The sequence below is a fragment of the Meles meles genome, chromosome 15 (assembly GCF_922984935.1).
Source record: "Meles meles chromosome 15, mMelMel3.1 paternal haplotype, whole genome shotgun sequence".
Classification (NCBI taxonomy): domain Eukaryota; kingdom Metazoa; phylum Chordata; class Mammalia; order Carnivora; family Mustelidae; genus Meles; species Meles meles.
The window spans coordinates 59,583,271-59,603,638 of NC_060080.1; the positions used below are offsets into that span (position 1 = coordinate 59,583,271).

General features: G+C 34.7%; 1 protein-coding gene across 10 annotated transcripts in view; it reads left to right on the plus strand.

Moving 5' to 3' along the window:
* Nucleotides 1–20,368, plus strand: part of LOC123925775 (WD repeat containing planar cell polarity effector) — a 473,517-nt gene that overhangs the window by 41,815 nt on the left and 411,334 nt on the right. The gene's annotated exons all lie outside the window — the stretch shown is intronic.

Here is a 20,368-nt window from a genome sequence, read left to right on the forward strand (position 1 = left end):
AAGATTTTATTTATTTATTTGACAGAGATCACAAGTAGGCAGAGAGGCAGGCAGAGAGAGAGGGGGGAAGCAGGCTCCCCGCTGAGCAAAGAGCCCGACACAGGGCTTGATCCCAGGACCCTGGGATCATGACCCGAGCTGAAGGCAGAGGCTTTAACCCACTGAACCACCCAGGCACCCCCAGTATCTTTTTTTAAAGACGAATTTCAATTTGCTGAAGAATTGTAAGATAATATAAGAACTTCTGAGACCTTTCATCTATATTTACCAATTAATGTCTAGTCACATTTGCTTTATCACACTTGTTTCTTTCCTTTTCCTCCAAATGTTATTTTTTTCTGAACAATTGAACTAAATTGCAGGCATCACGCTCATGTCGGAAAAAATTCAGTGTTCCTCCTGTGGTTCTCTTTTGCTATTCATACAGAACACTTTACTTCTGGTCATCTAATGTATGGGGATTTTTCAAACACCAAATAATTCTGCAACACCAGCTGGATGTCCTACAATTTCACCTAATTCTGACACTGTCTACCTAGAGACAGTTTCAGATCCCACAGGTTAAGGCCCTAGTCCCTTGAGATTGCCCCTCACTTCAGTGTCAGTAGCAAGTGGTACATTCCTAGGTTACCCATAACTTCTGTCCAACTTGGCTGCAAATCAGGGGCAGATTTGATTTTTGTCAGCGTAGCACACAGAATGCAAGTAAACACCTATTTTTGTGTGCCAGTGTTTTATATAATAAAGGATATGATAAATGATAATAGATGAATAGCCAGTTAAAAAGATGACGTTGGGGGGCGCCTGGGTGGCTCAGTGGGTTAAAGCTTCTGCCTTCGGCTCGGGTCATGGTCCCAGGGTCCTGGGATCGAGCCCCGCATCGGGCTCTCTGCTCGACAGGGAGCCTGCTTCCCTTCCTCTCTCTCTGTCTGCCTCTCTGCCTACCTGTGATCTCTGTCTGTCAAATAAATAAATAAATAAATAAATAATCTTAAAAAAAAAAAAAGATGACGCTGGGCAAGGTTTGGAAGGGTCCTGAGTACAGGAGCTTTTATTTCTCTGGAATTGATGTGCATCACCCTCTTTGTACACAGATTTGTTCACCAGTCTGAAAGCTCTCTGATCCTCAAAGGATTGGGATTTTTATGGAGGTTTCATCATGTAAGCATGATCACTTATTAACCCCATTTTTAGCTCCTTTCCCCTCTAGGGAATAAGGGGGATAGGAATAAAAATTCCAAGCTTTTAATTATGGTTTGGTCTCCTTGTGACCAGCCTTGATCCAGGAGCCCACCTCATTAGAACACAAAACAGTCCTACTATCCAGAAAATTCCAAGGGACTTAGGAGTCCTGTAACAGAAACCAGAGTCAGAGGCAAAATATTTACCTAGAAAAAAAAATGGATAAATTCCTAGAAACATATAATCTTCCAAGACTAGATCATGAAGAAATAGAAGGTCTGAGTAGACCAATTACCAGCAAGATTGAATCAGTAGTCGAAAACCTTCAAACAAACAAAAGCCCAGGACTACGTGGCTTCACTAGTGAATTCTACCAAACATTCATAGAAGAGTTAATACTTATCCTTCTCAAACTGTTCCAAAAAATTGAAAAGCAGGGAATGCTTCTAAATTTATTTTTTGAGGCCCGCATTACCTCGATACTAAAACCAGACAAGCACACCATTTAAAAAAAAGAGAGAAGAAAAGAGAGAGGAAAGAAAGAAAATTACAGGCCAATATCTGTAAATAACATAGATGCAAAAATTCTCAACAAAAGATTAACAAACTGAATTCAGCAATACGTTAAAGAGTTCATACCCCATGATAGAGTGGGATTTATTCTCGGAATGCAGTGTGGTTCAACATGTGCAAATCAGTCAATGTGATTTACTACATTAACAAAATGCAAGATAAAAAAATCATGTGAGCATCTCAATAGTTGTAGGAAAAAGAAACTTCAAGATCCATTTATGATAAAAACTCTCAACAAAGCAGATGTAGATAGAATATACCTCAACATAATAAAGGTCACATATAACAAACCCACAGCTAACATACTCAGTGGTGAAAAGCTGGAAGCTTTTCTTCCAAAATCAGGAAAAATAGAAGGATGCCCACTCTTACCACTTTTATTCAGCATAGTAGTGGAAGTCCTCGCTGGAGCAGTCAGGCAAGGGAAAGAAATAAAAGACATCAAAATTGCAAAGGAAGAGGTAAAACTTTCACTATTTACAGATGACATGAATTAATATATAGAAAACTCTAAAGATTCCATCAAAAAGTATTAGAACCAATAAACAAATTCAGTAAAATTGCAAGATACAAAAATCAATATACTAAACTCATTTCCATTTTTATACACTAACAGTGAGCTCTCAGAAAAAAGGAGTTTGCATCAAAGAAGTAAAATACTTAGGAATAAATTTAACCTAGGAGTTCAAAAACCAGTATACTGGAATCTACAAGCCATTGATGAAAGAAATTGACAATACAAATAAGCAGAAAGAGATTCCATGCTCATGGATTGGAAGAGTTTATATTGTTAAAATATTTTTATCACCCCAAACTGTAGATTCAGTATAATCCCTATCAAACTTCCAATGGCATTTTTCACAGAAATAGAAAAAACAATTTTAAAATATTTATGGAGCCATCAAAGATTCTGAATAGCCAAAGCAATCTTGAGAAAAAACAAAGCTGAAGTTACTTTATTACAAAGTTATAGTAATTAAAACAGTGTGGTATTGGCATAAAAACAGACACATAGATCAGTGGAATAGAATAGAGAGCCCCCAAGTAAACCCATGCGTATATGACCAATTAATTTATGACAAACGAGGCAAAAATACACAATAGGGACAGGACAGTCTCTTTAATAAATGGTGCTGGGAAAACTGGACAGATATATGCAAAATAATGAAACTGGATCACTATCTTACCATACAACACAAAAATTAACTCAAAATAGATTAAAGATATTAAAAAATAGATTAAAGAATATAATGCCAGAAACCATAAAACTTATGGGAGAAAACAGAGGTTGTCAGCCTGGATCACTCTTGGAGATCTTTTCCTCTTTCTTTCTTTCTTTCTCTTTCTTGCTTTCTTTCTTTCTTGACCTGAGGGGTCTGACTCCCAATGCAATGGCAACAAAAGCAAAAATAAACGAATGAGACTATGAAAAAGATTCTGGTCAGCAAAGGAGATCATCAACAAAACAAGACAACCAAATGCTTGGGAGAACATATTTGCAAGTCATATTTAATTAAGGGTTAACATCCAAAATCTATGGAAAAGTTCTATAACTCAATAACAAAAATACCCCCAAACAATCTGATTACAAAAAGATGGCCAGCAGGTGCATGAAAAGATGCTCAACACTAATCATGAGGAGAATGCAAATCAAAACCACAATGAGCTATTACCTCACACTTGTCAGAATGAATATTATCAGAAGATAAGAAATGACAGGTATTGGAAAGCATGTAGAGAAAAGGGAGCCCTCCTGCAATGTTGATGGGAATGTAAATTGGTGCAGCCATTATGGAAAACAGTATAGAGGGTCCTCAAAAAACTAAAGCTAAAACTACCATATAATCTAGCAATTTTGTTTCTAGGTATTTAAAGAAAATGAAAGCAATAATTCGAAATGATATATTGCACTTCTATGTTCATTACAGCATTATTCACATAGTCAAGTTATGGAAACAACCAGTGTTCTTTGATGAATCTGACCAAAATTTAACCAATAGTTTTAGCTTTCACTGGTGACTTTTTTCTCTTGAATCAGTTATTAAAACTGTGTGGTTTTTTTTTAAGATTTTATTTATTTATTTGACAGAGAGAGATCATAAGTAGGCAGAGAGGCAGTCAGAGAGAGTGAGAGGGAAGCAGGCTCCCCGCCGAGCAGAGAGCCCGATGTGAGACTCGATCCCAGGACCCTGAGATCATGACCCGAGCCGAAGCAGCGGCTTAAACCACTGAGCCACCCAGGCGCCCCTAAAACTGTGTGTTTTTAAATGACAGTAAAATTCTCTTCAAAGTCGGTCATTTTTCAACATTTATCAGATGTCATTCAGCTGTAAGTTTGTATTCCCTTATGTATTGTATCAGTGTATCATCTATTCTTTCTACCAGCACTTCTGACACAAAATGTATGTGTTTTCTACAGCAAACAAATTATCCAGTTCTGTGTGGACACCAATTGGGTGTCCTACAATTCAGTTCAATTCTGACACTACCTGGAGTTAGCAAAACCCTACAGGTTAATGGCTCAGTCACACAAGACTGATCCCCACTTCAGAGACATCACAAGTCCAGACTTCCCGTAATTCTGGCCAACTGGCTATAAATTACTGGTTTCTAAGACCATTCCTTGGGTTCAGTTATTTGCTAGAATGGCTCACAGAATTCAGGAAGATAGTTTGTTTGCTTTTACTGATTTATTATAAATGGTACAACTCAGGAACAGCCAAATGAAAAATGTATAGGGTAAGATGTGGGGGAAAAGGTATGGAACTTTCATGCCTTCTTTGGGCATGTCACCCTCCCAGCACCTTGATGTGTTAAAAAAAAAAAAAAAAACAACAACAACAAAACCAACCTGGAAGTTCTCTCATCAACTCTGTAGTTATTATGGAGGTTTCATTATGTAGGCATGGTTGATAAAATCACTAACCATTATTGATTAACTCATTGTGTAGCCTTTCCTGCCTCCTTGGATATCCTGAATTGGAGCTGAGAGTTCTCAACCTTTAATCATGCCTTTAATCACCAGAGGTGACCTCTGGTGACCAGCATCTCAGCCAAGAATCATCTCATTAGTATTACCAAAGGCTCTCTTATCACTCAGGAAACTCCAAGGGTTTTAGAAGCTCTTTTGCTAGGAAACCAGGAATGAAGACCAAATGTTTATTATATCACAGTACCACTCTATCTATCTAGTTAGTACAGACTTGTGGATTTTTATTTAGTGAATTACATTAGTATCTTAAGGGTTTCTGTCTCACTCTCTCTTTTTTTAAAACTATTTATTTACTTGAGAGAGAGCACATGAGCTGGGGTCAGGATGAGGGAGGAGCAGGGGGGTGAGGGAGAAGCAGGCTCCCCACTGAGCAGGGAGTCTGATGCAGGGCTCTATCCCTGGACCCTGAGATCATAACCTGAGCTGAAGCACTTAACAGACTGAGCCACCCAGGTGCCCCAAGGGTTTATTTTTAAGTACATGATAATGACTTTTTTTTTTTTTTTTCTAATTTGGCATGACCTGTAAGAGGAAATGAGTTAAAATCAAAGCCAAAGTTCTTTTATTTAGTATTCTTGGTTTTTTAGGAACAGAGCTTTCTTCAGATGTTTTGTAATTTTGAAGCTGTACTGTAAGGATACACATAATAAGAAAAGGACAAATCTCAGCAACTTGGCAAGACATCTCAGAACCTAGGGAAAGTTAAACTGTCAGATTTTAGTCCCACTCTCCCTTTCCCCGAACAGGAACAAATGGGACAATTTATGTGAGCCTCATGGAGAATAGAACTGATAGGCCATTCTAGAACCTCAGAAGCATTCTGGTTATCTTGGATTCTTGGTTATCTTGTCCGTCTAGCTTTAGGAGTTCACAGATCCACCAATAACCTGACTTCTTTTTAAGTCTTTTTGTTTTTCTTTCTACTCTTAACTGTATGGTATATCCATAATTGCTGAGAAAAAGAGAGAGAGGGAGAGAGGCATGGGAGGTTCTCACTGTTGTTGCTTGGGCAGAGCTTCCCCTACCAGAACCTTCATAGTTTGCCTGCTAATCCTCAGACTATAGCAGGTAACCATTCCCAGCCCATTTAGGTGGATGTAGGGAGTCATGATTTTCAGAACACATTCCTTTTCATGGAATATCCTATGGCTAGCTCCCCTTGTAGTAGGGTTGCTGGAGAGGGCATTTTCCCTAAGTGGCTATTATGGATACAGTTTGCAATATGTATCTGCATCCTGGTTCTTCATCCTTCCAGAACAGAACCTAACTGTGTAGGCAATATAAGCTAAGTGATTGACTTTCTGAGTTATTTTCAGAACATTAATATGTGATATTTATTTTATTTTCAGTAATCCTAATACTAAAAATTGGTATAAAACTTAAGACAAGGAATTTCAATAATCAATTACCTGTTATTATTCACTAAAAGTATTATGAAAGCATGGTGGTTAATTAAGTGTACCTCATTAATTTAGCTTGATAAAGAGGTATAAATATAACTGTATATTTCCTTATACTTCTGTGTTACTACAGCATCATCATTTAATATTTTACTTAAAAGAGCTATTTAGCACTTTCTATGAAAATCTGTGTAGACAGACTATTTCCCCTTAACATTTTCTGAAAGCCCAAAATAGCCTTTCCACATTGTATAATTTGCCTCTGAAAATTTCCTGCATTGAGTTTCCCTTGTTCATGTGTTCCAGTTATTTAATATGACTGAAATATTAATAACTAATTGTTTAAAGTGGAGTATTTCAGTTAATTCCATGTGTAATTAAAAAATTTAAATACATTAACATTTCACAACATAGTCTGTGATTGGGATTAGGACTGTTTGTGTTTGCTATTCAAATACTCAGTATAATATTTGACATTTGGATAAAAGGCTATTTTCATATGAAGTATATTTGTTTAAAATTTTAGAGGGGATATACTAGAGAGCTTGGAAAATTTGTATTTAATGTAAAATTATTTGATTATTTTCAGATATTAAAAGTACAGAATAGTTTTTGGGAATCTCACAGGCTTATATGACTATTAGGTTTTGCAGGTTTGCATCCTTTAATGTTATGTGCCTCCTTTTTGTCATACATAAAACATTTGATCTCTAGGTCTTGCTCAAAATGGAATAAAGGGTGAGAAAAGTGAGATGAGATACCCTTTCAATTCTTTTCTAGAGAATGTAAAACTATCTCATTTCTTTTAAGCAGACTCTCCCACATGATTAACTATTTCACAAGAGGAAACAAACCTTTATTTTAAAGTACAATACTTTCCTTGTACATTGTGTGAATTGTTAAATGTGTTGACGTTTAAAAAAGCTGCCTGACGGAACCAACTATTTACAACAAGTCCGGGCCAGCCAGAACTACTTGGGAAGGGCATATTGACTTACTGAAGTTAAAACTACTACAAGGCAAGATTATTCTAGAGACATGAAGTCTAGGTTTTGGCTTCAGGAAATACCACTTTGAAATTAGTCTCTAGGTAGGATTAAATAAAAATTTGAAATATGTATCTAAAATGAAGTTACCATACTGAATAGATTTTTAAAATATAAATAAAATACTGAACGGATTTTTAAAAGCATTTTGGTTACTGTTATTTCAAATGCTTTAAGAATGTTGAAACTGAATTGTGGAATTACTTTATAATGAAGGGTTTAAAAGAATGTGGTCTTTCCTGGCTGTGAAAATGTGATTTTTGTTATAAGTTGATTATGAGAAAGCATTTAACTAGTGATATATAACCCATGTCTGACTGAAAAAGCAAAATTACTTAACTGTGTGCCTGTAAAAAGAAAATAACCTCTCAATGCCAAATTATGAATCATGCTTCTCATTGTAATAAACAACCGAATGAAAAGTTAAAATACAGATATCTAGGATTCAGTTATTGTCTGAATTCTTATTTTAAGTGGTGGAAATGATCTTTTTTTATTGTCTGTAGGATTTATGTATACACATATACACACAGTATACACATATATACACAAACTATATGCTGTAGGCTGTTATACACTTTACACTTTATAAGATTCTTGTATTTATACTTATACAGTACATATATTATCGTATAAGGTATGTGTATATATATATAGTGTATGTATATGTAGTGTGTGCATGTATATATATAGAGAGAAGCAGAGGCTGACATATATAGTATATATTATATATAATATATGTATTGTGTGTGTGTGTATATATATATATATAGTAGAGAACAGTGCATTTCTAGGCTATTTCTATTATGTCATATGGAGAAATAATTATATCAGTAATCCTAAGTCTTTTTAATTAGAGAAATTATCTTATAAGCAGGACTTCCTTTGCCATATATTTTAAGGTTGTACTATATAGAATTACCGATGGCAGTTGTGTACATTTATCTTTTTGTTTTAGCCCTCTACTAAGCAGACTGTTGTCAGAGGACATGGTTTTTGTTCTCGTTTTTTTTTTTTTTTTTTTAAGATTTTATTTATTTATTTGACAGACCGAGATCACAAGTAGACAGAGAGGCAGGCAGAGAGAGGGGAAGGGAAGCAGGCTCTCTGCCGAGCAGAGAGCCTGATTCGGGGCTCGATCCCAGGATCCTGGGATCATGACCTGAGCCGAAGGCAGAGGGTTTAACCCACTGAGCCACCCAGGCGCCCCTCAAGGATATCTTTTAAAAGAGAATGTGATCATGACTTTTATACAAATAAAAAATGAATACATATTAAAGATTATATTTAACTCATTAATTAGTGGTATTATGAGATTGTCCAAAAATACCACATGTTTATGGTCAAATAAGGGATCCTGAAATCAATGTACAAGTGAATGCAGAACAGATAAAACTGATCAATATCCACTGGACAATAATCAGGACCAGTTTGCATTTCTAGGACCTATTGGTATTATTATCCATTTCCACAAGTTGACTTCTGTTTCTATGGAGTTATAAAAAAGTCTAGTCAATGACAAATGCCTGAACTAGTCAAGACACACATTAAATTTCAGTCTTGAACAGTTCACTACCATTTTCATTTCTGGTATTTTATATTAACTTGATTTGAGTAGTTGCCAGGGAGAAATTGTTTCATGTCCATCTACTTATTTCAGCTTGTAAATTTTGTGAGTGCAGGTACTAAAAAAATGCATGAATCTTATAAATCAATAAAATAATGTTCTGGGTGTAATTGCAAAAGTTGAATGGTTAAAACCTGTGTCCTGCTTCAGAAAGTAGAAGAAAATAAGGTTTTTATAAATCGAATATTTTTAAAATTGTAATGGAGGAGTCAGTTATTTGAAGGAATCCATCAATGAATATTTTTGAAAAGCAAGAATTCTCTTTGGGTAGAATTAATTCCTCCTTGCCCTTTTATTTTATAAATGAGAGTTTTGTATATCACATTTTAAGTTGGGTATAATTTTAACTCCAAAGTAATTAGAACCACTGCACCATGAATGAAGCAAGTATGGCATGTTACATTCATGAAGAACTCATATTGTATGATTTTGCTCTGATGTTTGCTGTCTTGCTGATCATTGTATTTCCCATTTTATAACTAATAATAATATATTAGAAATAACTTAGAGTTACGTACCCTGCTCATTTTGAGGAATACCAGTATGGTGACGTAAACTTTACCTATAACCCTGGCAATTGGACTGTGAGTCAGTCAGATAGTCCTGCTCAAGACATTGACTCTTAAGGGAGTGATGAATGTTAAATTAGTCAGATGAGATGATGCACCTGTGAAGTAGTTTCAGCAGTATGGGTGTGAAGAGTGGTGATGTGTATTCAGTGGGTTCTCAGGGCTGAGTTTATGACTTAGGATTTTCATCATACCTTGCCTTCTTTGATTTCCTTTGGAGTGTGATTCTCTGGGCTTCCATTGATTCTATGATCTACCTGGGTTTTTTTGGCAATCAGTTTCTTTTCTGCTAAAGTTAACTGGGCTTTGTTTCTGTTGTTTATTAAGCAAACAAAAACCAAAACAAAACTCTAATAGAAGAAATAATCAAGTACATGAATATGTTTCTAGTTATATGATCATATCAAATGTATATAATGCAAAGTGAAGTATATATTACTGTATGTGAGAAAAATAGAAACAATGCTGAAATCATTAGATTGCTGAATTGTAACCTAACAGACACATGAATCAATTTATGGAATAATAGTACAACTATGAATATATCATTTTGAAGTATTATAATCCATCTTTTACCTTAGAGTCCCATACCCAAGAATATCCTTTGAATATTTAAAACTTCTCTGGCATCTTAAAATATAAAAGATCAGCTGCTTCTAGTAATAGTGGAGTAGCTCGTATTGAACTAATCCTCCTGCAGAAAGCCATTATAAATTCTGGACAAAATACAAAAACCCCGCAACTCTGAAGGCACTGGAGAGTGACCATAAGCAGGCAGAAAGGAAGGGAAGTCAACATTTGGAGAGAATACCACTGCATAAACAAAAATGAGATTTTATTGCCAGCAGACCTTCATTACAAGACATGCTGAAGGGGAGTTCTTCAGGCTGAAGGGAAGTGATACCCAATGGAAATTCGGATTTTCCATAGGAATAAACAGCACCAGAAATGGGAAGTATTTGGGTAAATGTATTTATTACTCCCCAATTCCTTTAAAACACATGTGACTGTTTAAGGTAAAAATTGTGGTGTGGTATTGTGAGGTTTCAATAGGACATATGTAAATGTAATACCTACAAAGATTATAGCATAATGTTGAAGGGAAATTGCAAGGTTCCTGCATTTTCATGAAGTGGTACAATATTAACTCTCAGTAGACTGTGGAAAGTTAAGGATATATGTTGTTATGCTTTGAGCAATTACTAAAAATAATGTAAAGAGGGATTGCTAAAATAAGAGGTTAACAGTTTTTAATATGCTGGCATGCAGCTGAATCCAGATTTCAAATTCATTTAAATGATTAATTTCCAGTATAAGATCATTTTTTTAAAAAAGATTTTATCTATTTATTTGACAGAGATCACAAGTAGGCGGAAGGCAGGCAGAGAGAGAGAGTGGGGGAAGCAGGCTCCCCGCTGAGCAGAGAGCCCGATATGGGGCTTGTTCCCAGGACCCTGAGATCATGACCTGAGCCAAAGGCAGATGCTTAACCCACTGAGCCACTCAGGTGTCCCTAAGATGATTTTTAAATGGTAAAGTAGAAAATACTAACAGCATGTAAAAATTCAGAAACTCCTGGATAAGCAATAATAGTTATTGTTATGATTTATTTAGTGCTATTATCAGCATTAAGCTCTTTACATATATTATCACATTTATTCATTACAACATTCTTAATAAGGTAGTTACTATAATTAGTTCCATTTTACCATAAGTGAGGTATTAAATAATGTGGTTTTAAATAATTTACCCAAGGTATCATAGCTAGTAAGTGGCAGAGGCAAAATTTGAACCCAGTATATCCGATTTTAGAGCTTGTGCTCCTAACTACTATACTGTATTCCTCAGAAAATGAAACTTGAATTAAGATTATGACTAGCATAGGGGCGCCTGGGTGGCTCAGTGGGTTAAAACCTCTGCCTTCAGCTCAGGTCATGATCCCAGGGTCCTGGGATCGAGCCCTGCGTCGGACTTTCTGCTCTGCGGGGGGCCTGCTTCCTCCTCTCTCTCTCTGCCTGCCTCTCTGCCTACTTGTGATCTCGGTCTGTCAAATAAATAAATAAATCTTAAAAAAAAAAAAAAGATTATGACCAGCATATATTGCAAATAAAGTATAGTATATGACTAAACTAAAGGTGAAGCATTTGTTTAAATATGAAATATGATAAAGTGTCAATTCCTATTTCTAATATTCTTTTTTTTTTTTTAAGATTTTATTTATTTATTTTTTTGACAGACAGAAATCACAGGTAGGCAGAGAGGCAGCCAGAGAGAGAGGAAGGGAAGCAGGCTCCCCGCTGAGCAGAGAGCCAGATTCGGGGCTCGATCCCAGGACCCTGGGATCATGACCTGAGCCCAAAACAGAGGCTTTAACACACTGAGCCACCCAGGTGCCCCTATTTCTAATATTTTTAACATTCTCTTTTCCTCTTGTGTGATATATATATGTCAGTTTCTCCTTTATAAACTTGATAATGATCATCTAAGTGTATCTCCGTGGTTAATCCTTGGGATAGATAATTTCTATCCCAAATTCTCTACCCTTTGGCTTTATTTTGTCACATAGCACTTTGTTTATTTTGGTGGCCCCCTCTTTCAATATATCTGGCTGGAAAACAAGAGCGTCTTATAGCCTGGAGTAGGAAAAATGAGGGAAAAGTTTGTGATTCATAGGCCATGGAGATGAGGAAAATCTGGCTACTGTTGGTGAGGAAGGTTTTTTTTATGTATATGTATATATATATATAACACACACACATATATATATCACATATATGATTTATAAATATTAATATTTATCATATATAATTATATATAATATATATTTATATATTATATATAATTATATATAAGATAAATATTTATCTTATATATAATTATATATAATATATAAATATATATTATATATAATTATATATGATAAATATTAATATTTATCTTATATATTTATATATAATATATATTATATATGTTATATATAATATATTATAATATATAAATATATATTTATATATAATTATATATGTTATATATATAATATATTATAATATATAAATATATATTTATATATAATTATATATAAGATAAATATATATATTTATATATGTATTTATATATATGTGTGATATATTACACACACACATATATCACATATATGATTTATATATATTAATATTTATCTTATATATAATTATATATAATTATCTTATACATAATATATATATTTATATATAATTATATATAAATATATATTTATATATCTTATATAATTTTTATATTATAATATTATATATAATATTATATATAAATATTATAATATTTATCTTATATAAATTATATATACTATATAAGTATATATTATATTTATATATATATTTATATATTAATATTTATCTTATATAAATTATATATAACATAAATATTATATAATATTTATATTATATAATATTATATTATAATATTAATATTATATACTAATATATATTATATATAATTTATAATTTATATAATATATGAATATATAAAAATATATAATATATAAATATATATTTATATATAATTTATCTAAGATAAATATTAATATATATAAATCATATATGTGATATATGTGTGTGTGTAATATATCACACATATATGTAGCATATCATATATATCACATATATGTAATATATATAGAATACTTTGTGTATCAGGTTCATAAAAATGTACTGCATTCTGTCTTCTGCATTTCTGTTTCACAATGCATAGTATAGCTATAGTTTCAAACGTTTTTGTTAAATAGCAAAGAACCTTTTTCCAAATTAAAAACTTCATTATTGCATGGTTAAAAGTAGCATTTTATTTACACAGATGTTTTAGTAAGTTTGCATTTGTAATGTTTGCCTTAAGTCCATGAGATTAATCACACTTTGGTAAAAGCAGAATTTGAAAATAACGTAGAAAATTATGAACTTAGTCTCAGTTATATCTGTGGTTTTAGTTGCTGAATATTAAAGTGGTAAAAAATGGCCATACTAACAGCAGGGCAGGGGTTCAGTCTATCCCGTCTCCCCCCTTTTCTTGGGTTATCTTGAGTGATTAGAATTATGTATAGACACTGGAGGTTTAAGACATGTAAAAGTCTGAAGGGTCTTTTGAACTGCTCCTTAGTGTACTTCTTGTGGCTGAAGTCAGGTAGCCTACTCTGAGGGACCACTGACTAAACTGAAAATATGCTTGCTAGGCATATCAACCTGGATACAGCAAATAACATGGAAGGTGGAGAGTTTGGGAGGTGTAATAGTCATCACACATACTATGAGTTTTTGTTTTTTTTTAAAAACTGCCTTTTTGCTCTTGTATGTTACTGATAGCTCCAGTGCACTTATGCCTTACCCATGTGACTTAGCAAATGTTTATAATCAGGAAATTGGGTGTAGGCCCCAGCACTAAAGATAAAGAAGGAAGAAAACCTGGTAGTGTTCATTTTCAGGTAGGATAACACTTAAAATCCTTTTGCCCTTCCATCTGTGTTTTGACATTGCTTCCTTGGGCTTCTCTCCATTCAGTTGGCTCTTTGTGTAGAAGACATAGTATAGCTCTATCTAGATATATGTCAAATAATTCATAACATATATGAGGCATAATGGAAAGAAGTCATGTAAGTGTACTCCCTACCCCCTGCCCCCATTTAGGAAACAGAACATTACTAGTGCTTCTAAAGCACGTATAGGTTCCTTAATGGTCATTCCCTTCCTTCCCTATCAGAGATAACCATCCTGAGTTTTAGGTTATTCTTTAGCTTCTCTTCATAAATTTCTCATTTATATCCTAAGTTGTGTTGTATTTAGTTTTGATCATTTTAAAATTTTATATAAATGAAATCATAGGTATTTTTCTTCAGCTTGCTCCTTTGCTCAGTATACTTGAGAGTCAATCATGTTGTTGTCTGCTGTATACTTTATTTGTTCTCGATATTATCAGTGACCTTTGAGTTGTTATTAATTTTTAACTATTTCAAACATTGCTACCATATACATTTTCATACTTGTCTCTCATGGAGTTTTTAAGTTCTTCAGAGGACTGTCTTTGGGAATCTCCTTAGTAGTTTCCACAGTCAGAGACTTCTTCCTATTTTCTTATTTAAAGTAGTTATAGTTTAACACATTTCCTTATGTTCTAGAAAGCATAATGGTTGAACTGGCTTCAAAACTCCTAACTCTCTCATGTCTGTGTAATTTTGGGCAATTTATTTAACCTCTCTGGTCTCAGGTCCTCACCTGCAAACTGACTCATATGGTTGTTGTAAGGATCAATGAATTAATCTATGTAAAGTGTCTGAAACATGGTAAATGTTTAATAAATGTTAATTTCATTATTCAGTTGTACCCATAATGGAAGTGGAAAAAGCTTGTTAGTATCTTTTATGAAAGGCCCATTTATAGATTTAAATTTATTACTTCCCAGTCCTCTCCTTTTGAAAGCTTACTTTTCAGTAAAAATTTACCTATTCCAAAACCTTAAACATTTACCAGATGCATGGCATTATATAAGTAACTGGGCATACAATCAGCAACTAAACCGATGTTTCTGCCTTTAAGAAACTTAAGAGTTTAGTAGGGGTTAGAGACATAAAATAAATACACAAGTATTGAATTTCAAACTGTTATTAGAGCTTTGAAAGGAAAGAATATGGACTATGAGGGGGATAAGAACAGAGGAATGTCTCCTTGAGATGGAGTGGGTAGAGAAAGACCCTTTTAGCAACTGGTATTTAGGCTGCAATAAAAGCAAAGTAGGGAGAGGTGTGTTCTCAATAAGAGGTCATAATGTGCCAGGTCTTTAGGTGGAGAAGAGTCTGGTGTGTTGGGGGCATAAGGGAAGCCAGAGAGGCTAAAGCTTAGCAAGGTGGGAGCAGTGACATTGAAGAAATTGGAAGAGATACATGCAAAGACTTGCAGACCAAGTAAAGGACACAAAGGGGAATTGCAGTGGATTTGAAGTTGGAGAGGGGCAGGGTCCATTTACATCGCAAAGGTGCCACCTGTAGCATAGAGAAGGTATTAAATATAGATTAGTTGGGGAGACTAGTTTTAGAGGTGGCAGATGATGATGGCAGCGGAGATGGAGAGAACTAGACATTGAGAAATATTTTAGATGTAGAATAGACAAGACTGGGTTGTTAGGGTCCATAATCAAAGGAACGAGACTGATAGAAAGCGAAGGTCAAGCAAAGATTTATTTCGCACCAAGCATCGAGAATCAAACTGACCCGTCAGGGCCGTCTCTTGCAAAGGGGCGACCCCTCCCAGCCTCACAGACTAACTTTTATAGAGGTAGTTTAGCCGGGCTATACACAGGTCGCCAATGAGATTGCAATACACAGAGAAAACTGCATAAGCACAAAATGGCTCCCTGTAGCTAAGTAGGCCCTTACAGGGTGATGATTGTATTTTTAACCATGGGTGGTGAGAGAGAGGAAGGTGTCAAAGATAGCTCTGGTTTTTGATTTATCAACCTTCTTTGCTAACTTTTGAATTGTATTTGTCATTTTTTATTCACACTCAGATTTATAACTTTTCAGTTGAATAAACTGTAATAGAATTTAATACTTTTTAAAAAATAGATGCTTGGAGCACCTGACCGGCTCAGTCAAAGGAGCATGCACTCTTGAACTCGGGGTTGTAGTTTGAACCCCATATTGGGTGTAGATTGCTTAAATGAATAAGTAAATAAAAACTTAAAAAAAAAACCTATAATCTTAGTAAAAATATATGCTTAACTAATGTGGGATTCTTGGTTTTATATACTGATTTTCTGTTTGCTTTTTATAGTCTGTAGGAATATGATAATTTAAAAAATTTTTGAGACTTTACAATGAGCAAGGCACTGGTTAGAGAAAATAAGCAATTAAGAGGTAAACTAAATGCAAGTATATTACTGCTGATACCCTATTTTCTTCAGTGGCTCCTAGATGTCTTAAGTATAATTCATCTTACAGGGTTTGAATATTTCTTGAATTTTCTGAATATTTCTTCACTTGCCTTCTAGTGTGTTCTTTATTGGCTGTGACCAATACTCACTCATACATTTATTCAGACCCATATTGAACTTAATTGTATTTCTAATCATGTATTCATAACAAATTAATAGGTTTCTCCTCATTTAAAAAATAGTCCTTTTTAGGACAATCTTAAAACAGTCTCCTACAACCTTTGAGGGTTGCAGTTTTGTTTTTTTAAAATTGCAGTATAGGTGACATACAATGTAACATTAGTTTTAGGTGTACAGCATAGGGATTGGGCAACTCTGTATGTTATGTTATGCTCTGCCCACAAGTGTAGCTACCATCTGTCACCATACAAGGCTATTATGGTACCATTGGCTATAGTCCCTGTGCTCTCTGCCTTTTATCCTGAGAGTTATAGTTGTCAATTCTAATATTATAGAATTTGATACATTCCATGCTCAGAGTATTCATGGCCTTCAAGCCTTAGGGTAAATCCTATTTCATTTTACTTATGTCATTCTAAACAGAAGTAGTCTTATCCTTAGTCTTTTTTACATGAATACACATACTTGGTTGTTTTAGCTGTTCTTTAATGGACCACTACCAGGTCCATTATTTCCTTTTTGGTTTTTTGGGTATTTGATAGCTGCTCCAGCCAGTCATCTGTCATGACTGAAAATATTTAGCTAATACTGGGCCTATAACCAGTTTTAAAAAACATTTCCCTAAGACAAATTTCCCTAAAAACAAATGAAATTATAACCAGTTCATAACCACCTAATAGGCCTGTGTTATATGAAATCTAAATGACTTTCTAAACTTTCTCTTTTGTTCTTTGATCAGAGTATTAAAAAAAAAAAATGTTGACAGGGTACCTGGCTTGGCTCAGTGACTAGAGCATGAGACTCTTGATCTTGGGGTCATGATTCTGAGCCCCATGTTGGGCATAGAGATTACTTAAAAATACATTGCCTAGTAATCCTATTTTTAAAAATTTAATTTTCGGGGCGCCTGGGTGGCTCAGTGGGTTAAAGCCTCTGCCTTCAGCTCAGGTCATATCTCACGGTCATGGGATTGAGCCCCACATCAGGCTCTCTGCCCAGTGGGGAGCCTGTTTTCCTTCCTCTCTCTCTGCCTGCCTCTCTGCCTTTTTGTGATCTCTCTCTCTCTGTCAAATAAATCTTTTAAAAAAATAAATAAAAATTTAATTTTCCCCTTTTATTATGTAGAGATAAAAGATTCATGGGCATAAAGTTTTCAGCATCAGTGAATCTAGTGTCCTGCTACCTTCAAATTCTATGTCCCATTGGAATTTTTCTATCTTTAGGTACTTTCTTCAAGTTATTTTTTCTAATGGATTTTTCTCAAAGATAAGTATTAACTCAGTTCTTTTAGCTTTGAAGGATGCCTTTCATTGAACTTTTAGATTTAAAAAAGATCAGCTAAGTCCTCTTTAATTACGCTATTGCTTGGAAATTAGAAACTCAGTTTTCTACCCAAACCATTACTATATTTTTTATATATTTTCCAAGTTCTTTTTTTAGAAAAGAAAATCACTCATATCTTTAGGGAGTATATGTTATGTTGACTATGGCCTTCTGAATTTTATTCCTTTTTAAATGACTACAGCTAAATTTATGATTTTATGTAACTAAAGAGTGCCTCAGAAGTCTTAGCACAGTTTTAAGTTTTAATAACTTCAGAAGTATAAATGCTACAGACTTAAAAAGAAATCATTTGAAAGTTTATTGAAACTTCGCTTATTCATGTTTTTATGAATCTCAAATAACAAAATTTTAATTTTAATTTTTTGTTTCAATCCTTTTGATTGATGATGGCAGACACTGAAGAAAAAGTTACCTGTGCTCTTGATTAGCTGAAATCAAGTTCACAATAATAGTAAGAAGAAAATTCACTTCCTATTATAAGAAAGAGGCTCCCCACAAACACATAATTAGCAACTAGATGGAAAACTCAAGGACACTGAACTTAGTTTATATTAAACCTAGATCTGGGAGATGCCAGCAAGCCAGAGACTATGGCTAAAATTGAGACAGTGTTGGCACAGAGTCCCAAAAACATGCATTGTACATCTGCTGAACCAAATATTCTAAAAACCTCAAGTTACAGAACTCTTTAACAGTGAAATTCCAAAGTGTGCCTGCTTGTTCAAATACTGCAAAAGATAACCATGCTAAGTTAGACTGTTAACTAATAAAGTGAAAAATTGAAATTCTAATTTTATTTTTGACAAGTTGACCTTTCCTGATGAAGCACATTTCTATCTAAATGGCAAGATTGTCTATCACACATTAATTAAGGTGTTTGGTGTACAGAAAAGCCTCAGAAAATTTGGCGACCTGAGAATCCTCGAAGTTAACATTTGGTGTGCTGTTAAGAAGTCTTGCATTATTGGCCCCCTTTTTTAATTAAGATAAAATTCATAGACCATACAATTCACTTGTTGAAATGTACAGTTCAGTGATTTTTAGTGTACTCATAAAGTTGGTAGCCATCATCACTCTCTAGTTAAGATCATTTTCATCAGACCTAAGAGAAATCCATATGCATTAGCTGTCACTCCCCCATCTTCCCCTCTGTCCAGCCCCTGGCAACTGACCTTCTTTCTGTCTCTATGGATTTGCCCAGTCTGTATGTTACATAGAAATGGAATTATATAATATGTGACCTTTTGTGTCTTTTGGCTCTTTCTTTTTGAAGAGTCCGTAATCAGTGATGAAACTGACTTGCAGTGTGTTAGATTTTTTAAGTTTCCACATGATGGTGGTTATTTTATTAAATAATACCATTTTCCAACAAGACAAAATACTTGTTACTATGTTTTTAACATATGTGACAGTTTTTGCATGACACTTCCTTGAACTAGTGGATGTCTTCTTCCTTGCTCTCTTCTATCACCTCTTCTAGAAATAGCCCTTTTGTGAGGTCATTTCAAAACTATTGTATGATTATATCAAAACCTTTTTTTTCTAAATATTTTATTTATTTGAGAGAGAGGGACAGCACAACGGGAGAGTGAGAAGGAAAAGCAGACTCCCCACTGACCAGAGAGCCAGATGTGGAGTTTGATCCCAGGATCCAAGGATCATGACCTGAGCTGAAGGCAGATGCTTAACCAGTTGAGCCACCCAGGTGCCCCTAATCATCAAAACCTTATTCTTTGGATGATCGTAAGACTAGAATTACAAACAAAATTCTTTTTAGTCACAGAACCAGCAGTAGGCTATATGTGTGTATATATGTGTGTGTATTTATCTATGGTACCTACAATATTTCTTAGCTCTGTCCAATGAGAGGATCTAGAAGCACTAACAGTCTAGTAGCAGTGAGCACAATTGTGCCCAGATCCTGGTTTCTTCTTCTTTTTTTTTTTTCAAAGATTTATTTATTTGACAGATAGAGATTACAAGTAGGCAGAGAGACAGGCAGAGAGAGAGGAGGAAGCAGGCTCCCAGCTAAGCAGAGAGCCCGATGTGGGGCTCGATCCCAGGATCCCGGGATCATGACCTGAGCTGAAGGCAGAGGCTTTAACCTGCTGAGCCACCCAGGCGCCCCCAGATCCTGGTTTGTAGAAGTCATTCTCTACTAAAAGGAATCTGGGCTTCTTAGGGAAGTGGCTTATTGAGCTAGAAAGCAATGAAGTGTTGAATGAACAATAAAACCATGTCAAAAGCACACAGGAATCAGCTCAAAGTAGTTGTGCTGGTTGAATCAGTGACTTTTTGAATATCAAAATAAGTAATGATTGGTTGAATTCACTGAATAAATTGAAATCCATGAATATGTACTGATATAAGTAAATGAATGAATAACTAAATGGGGTTGAATGGAAGACACTACCTTACAGTAGAATACCAACTAATTTAGATGAAATGTTGGAATTAGAAAATGACCTTTGGGGGGCACCTGGGTGGCTCAGTGGGTTAAAGCCTCTGCCTTCAGCTCAGGTCATGGTCCCGGGGTCCTGGGA